The sequence below is a fragment of the Talpa occidentalis genome, unplaced genomic scaffold (genome assembly GCF_014898055.3).
Source record: "Talpa occidentalis isolate TD23 unplaced genomic scaffold, MPIMG_talOcc4v2.1 talOcc4.10, whole genome shotgun sequence".
NCBI classification, from domain to species: domain Eukaryota; kingdom Metazoa; phylum Chordata; class Mammalia; order Eulipotyphla; family Talpidae; genus Talpa; species Talpa occidentalis.
This window is the reverse complement of record NW_023600993.1, coordinates 20,390,628-20,403,871: the sequence shown is the minus strand read 5'-3', so window position 1 is coordinate 20,403,871 and position 13,244 is coordinate 20,390,628. Positions and strand designations below refer to the sequence as shown.

Below are 13,244 nucleotides of genomic sequence, written 5' to 3'. Positions count from 1 at the left end.
CCTCTTTATTTTTTTTAAAAAAAGGCTTTATAGTAATAGGTTGCCATGGTGACTTTTAGCTCAATTCCAGGGCAAATGGTAATAAATTCAAATATAATAGTAGAAATATGCAGTTCAAATATAAACATATGACATCGAGATCTTCAACTTTCTACTATAATTCAGTTATTTTTAATGCACTGATTCCCTGCCCTTCTCTGATACAGAACTAAGGATCCCCACCACTCCAGAGAAAGTGCAAAATGAGACTTTTTACTGTCCTTAGGGAAAATAAGATTTCATATACATCTAGTATGTTTTTGACCTGTTTTTTTTTTTTCACCTGTGCTTTGCATATTTTTGGAGTACTTCAGAGAACTCATGTTCAACAATGACGTAGTGCCAGAAGCAATTGTTTCAATACTCCTGTACATCAGATAACACAAGTAACATTTGGGATCTAGTCAAAAGACGTGTATTTTTGAATCCACATTTTTTGGTGTAAATGATGAAGGAAACAATCTTACCCCCATGCTGAGCCATTGTAAGACTTTAATGAATGAATTCATTGTTTGAATACAAGGTGGCATTGTTTATTATTTCTGCTTTGTTCTAATAAGTGGGAGTATATATCACTTTCATCTCTGTTTCCTTGTATGCTGGTTCTGTCTGTGCTCTTCTTGATCTCCTTATTTTTCCATAGACCGTGAAATGGGTAGGAAAAATTTCTTCTCCTTAATGAAGATTCCCAATCATTTTTTAGTAATGATATTTGCATGCTTGGAAGTGTTTGGCTACGGGAGTGAAGGATTCTTCTCTGCTACCCTGAAAGTAAAACACTGAACAGTTCCCCACTTGATGGACGACACATGGATGCTGTTTGCTATGGTGAAACTATTTCCTCTTGGCAACAGGAGGGAGGGGAGAATGGGAACTCAGTAATAGAGCATAAAGTGTATGGTACATTGTGCAGGCTTCCTTGCCCCGCGAATTGCTAATTCCCTTCCTTGTGAGAACAGTGATAATAATCATCATCAGAGTTAGAACTTATTGAATAACTAATACCAGGTGTAATATGTAGATACCTCACAACTCAAGCAGCATGCATATCAACCAGTTGGAATAATGTGTGCTGTATATATGTTTGTGTGTGTGTGTATGTATTATATATTATATATATATTATATATATATATTATATATATTATACAACATCCATTCTGATGAGTCCATGTAGACTCATCATTTAGTTGTTAAATGTCTTGACAGCTGGCTCTGTGGGTGTTATAGAACTGCCAGTGTCAACCTTGCTTTATGACATGCTGGGCATTGTGTCATACACCTTAGAGACTTTGCTCATTAACTCCCCCCAGCACTCTACATGATGGATACTCTTGTTATTCCAACTTGACATATGGGGAAACTGAGGCTTAAAGAGTTTAAATGACTTGTCCCACATCACACACCTAAGAGGCAATGGAAATTGATTTATACCTGGACCTGCCGATCCAGGAGTTCAGTTTGTTGAGTTCTACATTCTGTTAACTCTTGAGGAAGCCACAAGAGCTACAGCTCTTTCTGACCTTATGAGAAATGTAGATTTTAGGAGCATAAGGGCTGACCTTAGTCATGCTGACCTTAGTCACAAGGAAAGTAGCCCTTAACTGGTCCTCACAGGAAAGCAATGCAAATAGCTTAGTGAAAATGACAGGGTAAGGAATGAGTCCTGGAATCAGGCCCTTGTTCCGGAAATCATTTTGGAGTTGCTCCAAGGCCCTTGGAGGACCACGGAAGCCCGAAGTCGAAACTGGCCTTTCCAGCCTGAGAGGGCATTTTTCAGATAGTTGTCAAAGATCCTAACTCCACATTCCTCCAGCCATAAGAGAGTTCTTTCTGGCCGTGCCTTTTGAAGCTGGGTTGATTTAGAACAGAGCAAAAAACTGGATTCCAGCGAGGGGCACACTGATCTTAGGTTGCTGTCTTTCCTGACTGGCTGGCTGGCTGGTTGTATTTCTTTTGTTCCTCAGCCAGCAGGGATGCCACATCATCAATGCCTGTGAGCCGTTTTTGATAACAACACACTACCTTTTCGGAAGCCTTATTTTGATGCGACTCCAGGACTGATGAAATCCACATGTCCAACACATTGCCACGAGCAGTCTGCATGCTGAGTGCCAGTCCAGGTGTCACCCTCACCTGTTTCTCTCCCATTCAAAAATACATAAGGGAATGCAAAGAACAAAGGTGACAACTTTGGTCAACTTTGCTAAATTGTAAAATGTAATTGAAATATATATGCTTGATGGTGGGTGGGGCCAGGGCATGGAAGAAGGCATGGTTAAGCAGGTCTTTACACCGACATTCCATGACACTTACACACACAGACTAGATGAGATTCTTGAGTTGCAAAGAATACTAACAGTAAAATACCAGTATTTTTATTATCTTTGTCATTACTACGACTCTATCCACAACAATGATAACAATAACAGCTGCTATGTATTAAATGTTATTACATGCCAAATACAGTGCGAAATGAGATATATTTCATTCATGCCTCAAAACAACTCTATGAAATTAGAGTTTGTGTGGCTGTGTTTTACCATCACTCTGGCTTAGAGCAATAGGCCAGTGTATCCTGGGATGAGGGAACCAGACATAGGTGGTCCATGGAGAGACCAGAGCCCCCACCTTTACAAGCCAGCAATGAACCCCATGTGCTGCCTACAGTAAGAAGATGTGTGTCCTCTTAGTGCCACCAAGTCTCCAGCTTTCATTCCAGTGAGCATTGCCAGTGCTGAGAAGCTACACTAATCATCTTTCCTCTAGGGAAGAGTGCCCATCCTTAGTGGCCAGCAGAACTCAACTCTTCTGGGCCTCAACATAGGGTGATGGCGGTTGGGGCCATAGACATCAGAGCATTGGGAGAGGTTTGGGACATGTTTCCTGAGCTGGGGTCTTCCTTGGAGCCAGAGCAGTGGTAAAACACGCCCACATTCACACTTAGGGCTGTTTTCACGATGAATGAGATAAGCTATTGAACACGGTCCCTGGAACATCAAAAAACTCATGAAAGAACAACTGCTGTGACCAGTAAAATATAACAATAATATGCAGCCTGTTATTAGTAACACACTGCCAACACTCCCCACAGCCAGTCATGACGAAGAGCATCACCACGCTCTGCTTAAGAAACCTGACTCCACTGGAAGGGATTATGCTCAGTGAAGTAAGTCAGAAGGAAAAAGAAAATTATCGGATGTTTTAACTTATAGGAGGACTATAGGGGAACCAAATAAGGGATCAGGGAAAAAAAAAGACAAAATTAGCAGCAACTGTAAGTGGAGACATTGGGGCTGGGGGGAGAGGAATTAAAACAGGGGCAGGAAGAGCACAGGGCACTGCGGTGATGGTGCATGGGAGAATTGGTGGTGGGAATTTTACGGGGATTACACCTAAAAGGAGAAATCAAACAATGTACAAAAATCAACAATGACATAAAATATACATATATAAATAAATATTAAAAAAATAAAAAGGAAAGCAAAGCAAAGAAGCCTGGCTCTGGACAGTGGAGACTGCATGGCACTTGGGACAGTCGGCATGGATTTTCTGGTCTTGGACAGGACTGCGGGTGCTGCCGCAGATGAGGCACTCCTGGCTCTAGCAACAGCAGCGTGGGCTCCACTGAGATACTGGCCACAAGTCTGTAGTTAGGAGGGCAGGGAAAAGCAGCCAAAGACAACCAGAGCAGACACGACACGTTATATCTCATCGGCACCTGGCCAGGACTGTAGCCTGTGTCACGTTAGACCCAAATGTTCTTGACTCCAAGGTCATCCCAACCAGAATGCAACACTTCAAGTCATTGAAACCTCAGGGTGTTTTGTTTTGTTTTGTTTTCAGTGTGTCTAGACCTCTTAATAATACATGACCATTTTACTTCTCTCTCCATAGTTCTGTTGAATCATGCAGAGATTGAACTCATCTGCTCACAGCGATGAGCTCATTTTCTTACCAGAGCTGGAGAGTCTTTGAGTCTTAGAGCTGGAAGACACTTGCAGGTCCCTCCGTCTGGTGTTTTCTAATACAGCTATCTGCAAGGATGGGAATGTTCTGTGTCCACACTAGCTAACTGGCATAGCAGCCCGAAATATAGGTGGCTGTTGAGCCCTTCAAATGTGGCCAGGGTGAATGGCAAATGGAATTTCTACTTTGATTTAATTTAATTTCATCTGATGTGTGGTTGGTGCTGTTCATTGGGTCATGAAGATCTGTAGAGTCCAACCCTTTGAGATTGCTAGTGAGACACAGCAGTCACCTGCCCAGGAGCATTCAGCTAGTTAGAGGAACCTAGAACTGCTGATTACTGTCTTAGTCTCTGAGGCTGCTGTAATGAAATGCCATGCCTGGGGACCCTGTCTGCAACAGTTTATTTCTCATAGCTCTGGAGCCTAGGATGATCAAGGCAACAGCATGGGCAGGTTCTAGCCTGCTCCCCTTCTGGCTTATAGATGATGGTCTCCTCACTGTAACCTCTTATGGCAAAAGGAGTCGGGAGCCCTGGGCGGGGTGGGGGGCACACTTTAATAAAGTTGCTAATCTCATTCCTGAAGGCTCTGCCCTCGTGTCCCAGTGGCTTCCCAAAGGCCCAACCTTCTAGCATCATTACCTTGGAGGGGTGTCACAAACATTCATTCAGTCAATAACAGTTGCCAACTCAGTGTTTTTTCTAACACATCCTATTTGCAGTTTTTTTTTCCCCAGGCAGAAACACTTTCCACATAACCACTCAGGTTATTGAGGGGAAGTGAGCAGATGTGAGCTGCTTTTGTTGTCTTGATGCACCAGCTATAGAAACACTCTGAGGCGACAGAGCGAATGTAAGCCACTCTCTTTAAACACCAAGGACAGAGGGGTTAAGGAAATAGAAGCTAGGGATCAGGGAGATCAAATGTGGTTTTTGATTTATCACAGTGCCTTCTTTTTTCTTTTTTCTTTTTTAACAGTTATGCTTCTATACACTGAACTCACATAATGAAAAATAAATCTGTTAAATACTATTGAGGATTCAACTTATAAAAGACCCAGTGTAAGGTAGTATGGAGGGTTTCAAAGCAGCATAAAACAGTCTCTCTCACCAGAGACTAGATTCTCTGTTTGTGAAGACATGACTTGGTAGGAAGCAATGATGGTTTTCTTCTGCCCCTCTGGTTCTTAGCTGAGACTCCTATAATTAAAAGCTGGTTGGCAAGAGGAAAGCAGGGTGCTAGTGTATGCACCTTACACATGGGAGATACGCAGGGAAAAGGAGTAACTCCCCATTGTCGAGAATACTGCGTTAAATACCATCTCAGTAGGGGAAAGGGAAGGGGACACTGACCTCTAAGGGGAGAATAAATGATTTTTAGGAAAGATGGATGGGTCCTTAGAAGGCAGGAGGAAGGAATGACAGTTTATGACAGTTCTCTGGGCATGTACTTCTGGTCTCTCCTCCTCGTGGAGGCCATTCTTCTCTGACTGATGGCATGCTCGTGAAGGCAACCAGTGACAGTCCTTGGGAGGTGCTGTTTTTAAGCAGCGAAGGGTCACGGGGAGAAAGCCTCTCCGGCACTTGGTGTTTTTCAAGAGCGGACAGCTCAAAATAATCAATATGACAAAGTGCCGTATTTTGCGGTGGCATATTCTGTACCTGTCATCACTGAAACAGGAAAAAGGGAAAAATAGTATCAAGCCCTCAATAATGGCCAAGTCATTATGGAGGCGTGGCCTCAGTGCCGACCTCAGAGGTAGGGACTGCTGGCTCCCAGCTTCTCAGAGTGCACTCCACTTTTTTGCTTATTTCATAAGTGCCTCTCACTCCCACTTAGGGACATTAGCAGTGTCCAGTCGCTACCTATAATATGCTCAAGAGCAGCTAAGTGCCCTGGCGAGGAAGGGGCAGGGCGTGTGCTTACAAAACTTGATCTCTGAAGTCACTGTTCTTCCTGACTGTGAGTTCCAGTAAGTCACTTGCCTCTTGGGACTCCATTTTCTCATGTATCAAAAGGGAGAGAGGAAAACTTCAACTGGACACGTTGTCACCAGGCTCCCAGCCCACCCACTGACTCACCCCAACTCACTCCTTCTAATGCAGCCTGTAAGCTCCTCCCTCACCCTAGTAACCTCCTGTTAATAATTCTTTGGGTATAGAATTCTGACTGCTGTTGGGGCCTCCCTTGTCTCCTGCCAACTCAAGTTTGGTTAATTTCTCTGGCTTTTCCTTCCCCCATGAAGGGAAGGCAGATTTAGATAGGATGAAATAATAACCTGCCTGTGACATGGTATTTAGTACAAAGAAATGACTCAATAAGAAGACTCATAAGTGAAATAGCTACTACTATATAGTAAACTCTTACTGTATACCAGGCATTGTTCTAAATGCTTTCAGTGCTTAGAATTTATTTAGATTCCCTGAGACAAAATTCCAGAGTAAATAATTCCCTTAACCTATAAGGGAATTGCAGGAATTAGGATAAAATACAAAAGAGGTGCAATTTCAGGCAAAGATTCTGCAGAGGGTGGCTGGCCTGATCTCATAGGGGAGCTCTAGAGTGTAAGTTACACTCAGGATTTGGGTGCTGAGATCTCCTATGCAGATGCCTGGCAGTTGTTGGCTAAGAGGCAGAGGAAAAGTAACCCCCAGGCATTTCCAACTCTCCTGTCCTGCAGGGAAGCAGCTCCAGGGCTATGCAGAAAATGTTCAAGCAATGCTGGGAAATCTTGTCAGTGCCTCCCACAATGCCTTATCACAACAAAAATCCCATTTTACAGATGAAGGACAAGGAGGTTAAGTATTTTGCCCCATTCACAAAGCTGTGAGTGGGAAACAGGATTTAAACCTGGCAGCCCCCTTTCCCGAGTCTGTGTGCTTCAACTTGGTGTCTGTCAGCCATCTCTCCTAACCCCACCAGATACTCTGCTCAGACCAAAGGCCTACGTGCTGGTGTGTGTTGCAGACATCTGGAAACACACTAAAGGGAACTAAATTGTCTCTTCATGTAGGAGGTCCTTTGTCATCCTGACTTTTCTCAGCCTCCATCACCATAATGTAATCAGGAGGCTTTCATCCCTATCAGCTCCTAATTCCTGCAATTTTCTCTTAATGGCACTCCGGATCTGCTGCTGATTATGGTGTCGTTCAAGACCCTGCAGTGGGTGCTGGATTTAGGCTCCAGGTGCAGGCTCCCAGGACCCCAGCTTTTCATTTCAAACAAATTTCGTTTTATTGCCACATTTCAAGATATGTTGTTCTCCCGTCAACATGTTAAATTGCTCTTTCCTGGAAAGAGTTTGGCCACAGTTATTTTTTTCTATAAAAATAATGTCAGAGTATTTCCTGCTGGTTTAAGTGATTAGAGAAAGAAAAGGTACAGACTTCTTAATGTGCTTTCGCGTTAGGCAGTAGCTGAGATTTATTTGACATTTGAGTTCACGACCTCTGGCCTTGGGAATAGAAAAATAGACCTTGAACTTCTGAGGCATGATTGATGGGGTGATGATAAAGCTTTGTTTAATGTATTGATAAAACATTCTAGATTAAGCATGTATTACGTGGTACAGTGACTGATGACTTTTTATAATCAGAAAACAACAATAAATATGATAAAGCAGTGCTGTTGGCAATTACTTACTATATAGAATAAATAATTACTTATTTTCAGCCTTGGCATCACTGACCAGTGATAGGCCAGATAATTCTTTGTTGTGAAGGGCTGTCCTTTGAATGATAGACTGTGTGGTAGCACTGCTGGCCTCTGTTCGCCAGATGCCAGTAGCACTACTCACCCCTACAAGTTGTGATGACCAGAAATATCTCTAGATACTGCCACTGGTCCTCTGGAAGCGAACAGCCCTGCTTGAGAACCACTGCTTGCGAGGAGTAAAGGACGGGGAAGTGGCAACATGTGCCTCCTGGCCTCACACCCAAACCTTTGTCCTCTCTGACATTCTCCCTTCTTGCTTTCTGTTTTACTGGTATTTCTGAGATTGACTGGTTTTGGTTCCTTATAGTTTGCAAATCTTTCTGGCCATCTCTAACTTAGTGTCTTCTCGTTAAGTGTCTACAGCACCTCCAGTTTCCAGAGTTCTAATAATGCTAATCGAAAATTTTTTTTAAGATTTATTTATTTATTTATGCATACAAGAACTGGGGTGTAAGCCAGAGGTACAGGGGGTGAGAGGATTCACCAGAGAGATAGGGGAGCAGAACAGGCAGATCTACTGAAATACACTGCTGAGGGGAGCAGCGGGCAAGTCAAAAGAGGTCTGCTGCACAGTGCGGGTCACCTCCCTGGCTGGGAATCGAACTCATGCTGCAGTCACTGATTGTAGCTTGATAGCGCTATCTTTAACTTCTGTGCCACCAGGGAGGCCCTCGAAATATTTATATTCATGTAAGTTGTATTTTTTCAAAGTTTGGGCCAAATACAGCATTGTACTCATCACACTGCCATGACGGGTTGTCACGGATGTTTTGTCAATACATCAAGTCTCTAGAGCTGATCCTTACAGAGCAGGCCAACTGAAAGATCATGCTGCTAAGAGCCCAAGCAAGGTTTCTGCGGGGAGCTGGGAAACTTCTGGATTCATTTAAAAACCTTCCCTTAAAAATGATAAAGTTTCTTCTTTATGAAATATGAGGAGGTTGATCTTTCCGGTTTGAAGCTGGTCTTTAGTACTTGTCATAACCGACCATCTAAGAGGGGGCTTGAACTGACACAGTGAGTCTATTTAAAACTCTGGTTTCTAGTTCTCCATCCCTCTGTTGGGCTAAAGTCCCTTTAACCTTCAAGGCCTTACATGAAGATCTCATCTCTTTGAGCGCCCATGCCATTATGATTATTTTTAAAAAAGATTTATTTATTTATGCATATAAGAACTGGGGTGTAAACCAGAGGTGTGGGGAGTGAGAGGATTCACCAGAGACAGAGTGGGGAACAGAACAGGCAGACTGACAAAATACACTGCTGAGGGGAGCAGTGGGTGAGACAGGAGAGGTCTGCTGCGCCATTGGGTAGCTCCATGGCCGGGCATCAAACTCGGCTGCGGATCGAACTCGTGCTGCAGAGGCTGCAGATAGCTTCACAGTGCTATGCTAGACCCCTTGCACCACCAGGGAGGCCCCTGTGGTTATGTTTTTATTGCTTTCCTTTATACTGTTGTCATTTGTGATGTTTTGTCCTTAAACTTCAAGTTTCTTAAGAACAGATGTCTAGTTCATACTTATGTACAGAGTGGGAATCCAACAAGTATTTGTACAATGGAAATTAATCTTGCTGTGTCACCTGATGAGCCTTGGCTGAGGATACTTGGAGGAATGGAGGGGGGTAAGAGAGGAAGGAAGACAAGGAGTGAGAAATGCTGTTGGTTTTTTTCACTTGACTATGTTTAAATACCAGAACTTTGCAAGCAATTTAAAATGCTCTGCTGAAATCACAAATAAGACTATAATGACATGGGGCAATGTTTGCCTCACCTAAAGGTAAAGGTCATTATTAATGAGAATTACATATCTGGTATTGTCCTTCTGCCCCCACAGTTGTAAAATGTGTAGAGAAAGGAAATTTATTGCTTAGGGTACAGATAAAACTTGTTTCCTTGCTAATGAGCCTCATTTCCTTTTGGCTACTTGAGTTTTACTATGGCTTTAGGATTGTTAAGAATGGGAAATAATAAAGTGCTGCTTTGTCCATTTGGAAGCACCATGATTTCTCTGGTATGTTAACATCTGTATGTTCTCTCCTCAGAGCAGGAACTTTGGTCATGTGATGGCGTTTCCTCCAAATATAACTTCCATCTGCCCAGAGCTGGATTTTCCATTATCAAATAGATTCTGCAGCATCCTGCAGCTGGTGCTGTTGCTTTCACTGCAAGGCTGTGATAAACCACAGTCCCCACCAACTGTCTCACTATGCAATTGTAAAGAGGTGAGGGAGGATAGTCAAAGTGGAAATCAGGCTGGGAGTATAGAAAGATTGACTTTAGTAACCATAAGGAAGTTTTCCTAATCAGGGAGGTAGCAGATCGCATGTTCAAAGGCGTGTGATGACTTATGTCAAGCACATAATGCAGGAAAAGAGGATTTGTTCTCTAAGACAGTAAGTTAGACATCAAAGAAGAACGTGATGCAATCTGAATTCCTTTTAGTACTTATTTAATGTGAAAGAACCCCTTGGTGGTTTTCTTGGTAGGCTTTGGAAATATAATCAAAATAGATGAATAGAATTGAGAAGGATAAGTTCAAAGTGGAAGGTTCAATTGAGAGCAATCAATATGATCAGGTCCTAAATTTCCCAAGATATGGGGTCTTCACTCTGTGGTCCATTCTCCTAAAGGGTAGTTAGGCATCAGGGATTTGAATTATATCTCAAACTCGTAGTTTTTATAGGACAAGAATCCACCCTAGAAAGTGAAAATTTAAAAATCTGATTAACCAAGGAATTAGACTCTCTAAACAAAGAGAGAAGGAGCGTGGAGGCTGGTGTGGAGGTCACCATGTGAGAATGAGATAAATTTTGGAGGACCAAGAACTTGAAATTCTGATGTACAATACCTTCCAGAAGAGGTGGGCCAGTTCACATATAAGGAGCAAGGGGCCCAGTGGTCTATGTTCATCTCACCTCCTGGCACATTCAGTTCTGATCCTGCAGACTTCCAAAGGGCAAACATTTTCTGAGGTGACACACTCAGATATGCTCTGGCTCCTGAAAATTTAATGATGGGACATCTTCCAGTAGCTCACTTCCCTTGTTATTTATAGTTCCCAAGATCTCAATAGGGTGGAGATGCCATGGCCTTATTCCAGATGTTGCCCGGGAACAGGCTTAAAACAAAAACCAAGGGAAAAGGAATGGTGGACACATTAACTTTAAGGGTGTAAATGGTAGTTATGTTCACAACTCAACTGGGAGAGAATTCAAAAACAAACATGATTTCCCTTCATGTCAGTAACATGATTTTCCCTCCTTGTCAGTAACCCCACTGTTTTCAAGATCACAGCTTTATTGCCATTACATGGAAATACTTCAGTCACCAATACTTTAGAGGTGCTTGATTAACCCTACCAGAAAACTTAACTGGTTTTACAGATTGGCCTGGACCAGCACTGTGGATGGAATATGACCTTAGTTTCCATATTGGTTCCTGCATTAGATCACAAACATTATTAGGCTTGATATCAAAGTGCTTTGGACAACAATAGTAAGACCCACTTAAGCAAAGGATCCAGAGGTAATTCAGGTTTCAGGTTGACTCTGATTTAGCAGTGGCATCAAGGCCTCAGTTCCATTAAGCCCTGACAAGTCCCATCCATTTTGTGGCTGACACCAGTCCTTCAGACTTCCTTTTCCATATTCAGGGAGAGAGAAGCAGCTTCTGGGACTTCTTCCAGGAGAGCAAGAAAATTTATTTCCCAGAAAATCATCTTCTCATGTATCATTGTCTATAATTTGGTTACATGCCTATTCTTGAATCATTTCCTATAGTGGGGGAAATGTCATGTGTCGATTGCCATCAAAGGAAGAGCAATGATGTAGCAAGGGGGTGACTCTGGATTAAACAAACATGACCCACACCTGGACACAGTAGGGGAGTTAGTTGTCTTCCATGCCAAAGGGCATAGCTGCTCTCCGATGGGAATGAGACAAAGAATAATGTCCATTTTGCTAATTTTTCCAGTATTTTGCTTTTTGACAAATCCAAAAAATAAAATGAAGGAATGAGAACCTCTTATGCTGTCCATGAGTACACCCTAGCTTATTCAGACTTTGCAACATCTCTTGTGGTAAGAATTATGGTTTCCATTTTACTGATAAAGAAAGCTAAGATGTCAGTTAACTTACCTGTATGTACACAGCCAGTATAACGTCATAAAGCTGAAGCACAGATCTTGGTCTGCTTAAATCCAAATATTATCTTCAATTATTATCTAATAGGTTATTATTAATCTGTTGGCTGAGAAATATTTTATTGATTATGAAAAAAATTCATCGAGAATGAGTTCTTGAAGCCATGTTCTTGCTTACTATAATTCTTGAGAACCTAGTATGATAGAAATTTATGATCTTTCCATCTATAGCACTTAAAAATAATGTCCTATGTTAAAGCATTTCTTATTTTACGAAGAAGCACTAATGTGAGAGTGTTTTTTCAGTAAAGCCAACTGATTCTGTTTGTCCTTGATTGCTAATGAAAGAATAAGGAGGTAGAAGTAACACAAAACAGTGGGAATATTCAAAAATAATTCATCTGCTTTGAAACAGTTCATTCCATAGCCCTTGAAGCAATGTCTTGCTGTTGGCCAAGAGATGAAATAATAAGCACAAATGAGGTGATGTCAGAATATACTACAAAAGTGGTTAAGAATATACTACTGGCTACAATGGAGAATAGTTGAGATTTCAATCTGTTTTGTTATTTCAAAACTATTTCTGTAAGGAAGGATCCATTCTATAGCTAAATTAGAAAGATTGACATTATCAAATGTGGACAAAGATATGGAGCAACTGGGATCTTCCTGTGTTGCTGGGGAGTGGGGTGGGATGAGAATGGGGGAGTGAAAAATGGTACAACCAATTGGGAAAACTGTTGAAAATTCCTACAGTGTTAAGGCTACATTGGTCCTATGGCCCAAAATACCACCTCTAGATATTACCCTAGAAAAATTAAAATATGCCCACAAAAAAACTTGTATAAGAATGGCTATAACAGCCTTATTCATAATAACCAAGTACTGGAAACAGCTCAAGTGTCCATTAACGGTGCCTAAATGGACAAATTGTAGCACATTTGCACAACTGACTACTGCTACTGGGTAATAAAACGAACAAGTTAATGTTCAACAGTGCAGATGAGTCTCAATAACTTCTGCTGAGCAAGTGATGGCAGACAAAAAGGAGTTAAGACTGGTTGATATTCTTTATATCAGACTTGAAAGTAGATGATAGAAATAATGGTTGACTCTGGGAGGCAAGAGGTGGAGGGAATCAAGCTGAGGAAACTCGCTGAGGCACACTTCTCATGGTGCTGGCGATGTTGCATGAACTTACACATTTTTCAAAACTCATTCAGCTGCAAACTTAAGATCGATGTATTTTACTGTAAGTAATTTATACTTCAATAAAATTTAAAATATAGCTATAAAAAGTAAACGTTTGCCCTTACTCAACTTGTATTATCTCCTTAATATAGACTGCTTTAAAATTAATTCATCTTGTGGACTAATCA

The 13,244-nt window shown here is 41.8% G+C and overlaps 1 long non-coding RNA gene across 4 annotated transcripts in view; it reads left to right on the top strand.

Moving 5' to 3' along the window:
• LOC129145412 (uncharacterized) overlaps positions 1-13,244 on the top strand; it is a 148,782-nt gene that overhangs the window by 87,937 nt on the left and 47,601 nt on the right. The gene's annotated exons all lie outside the window — the stretch shown is intronic.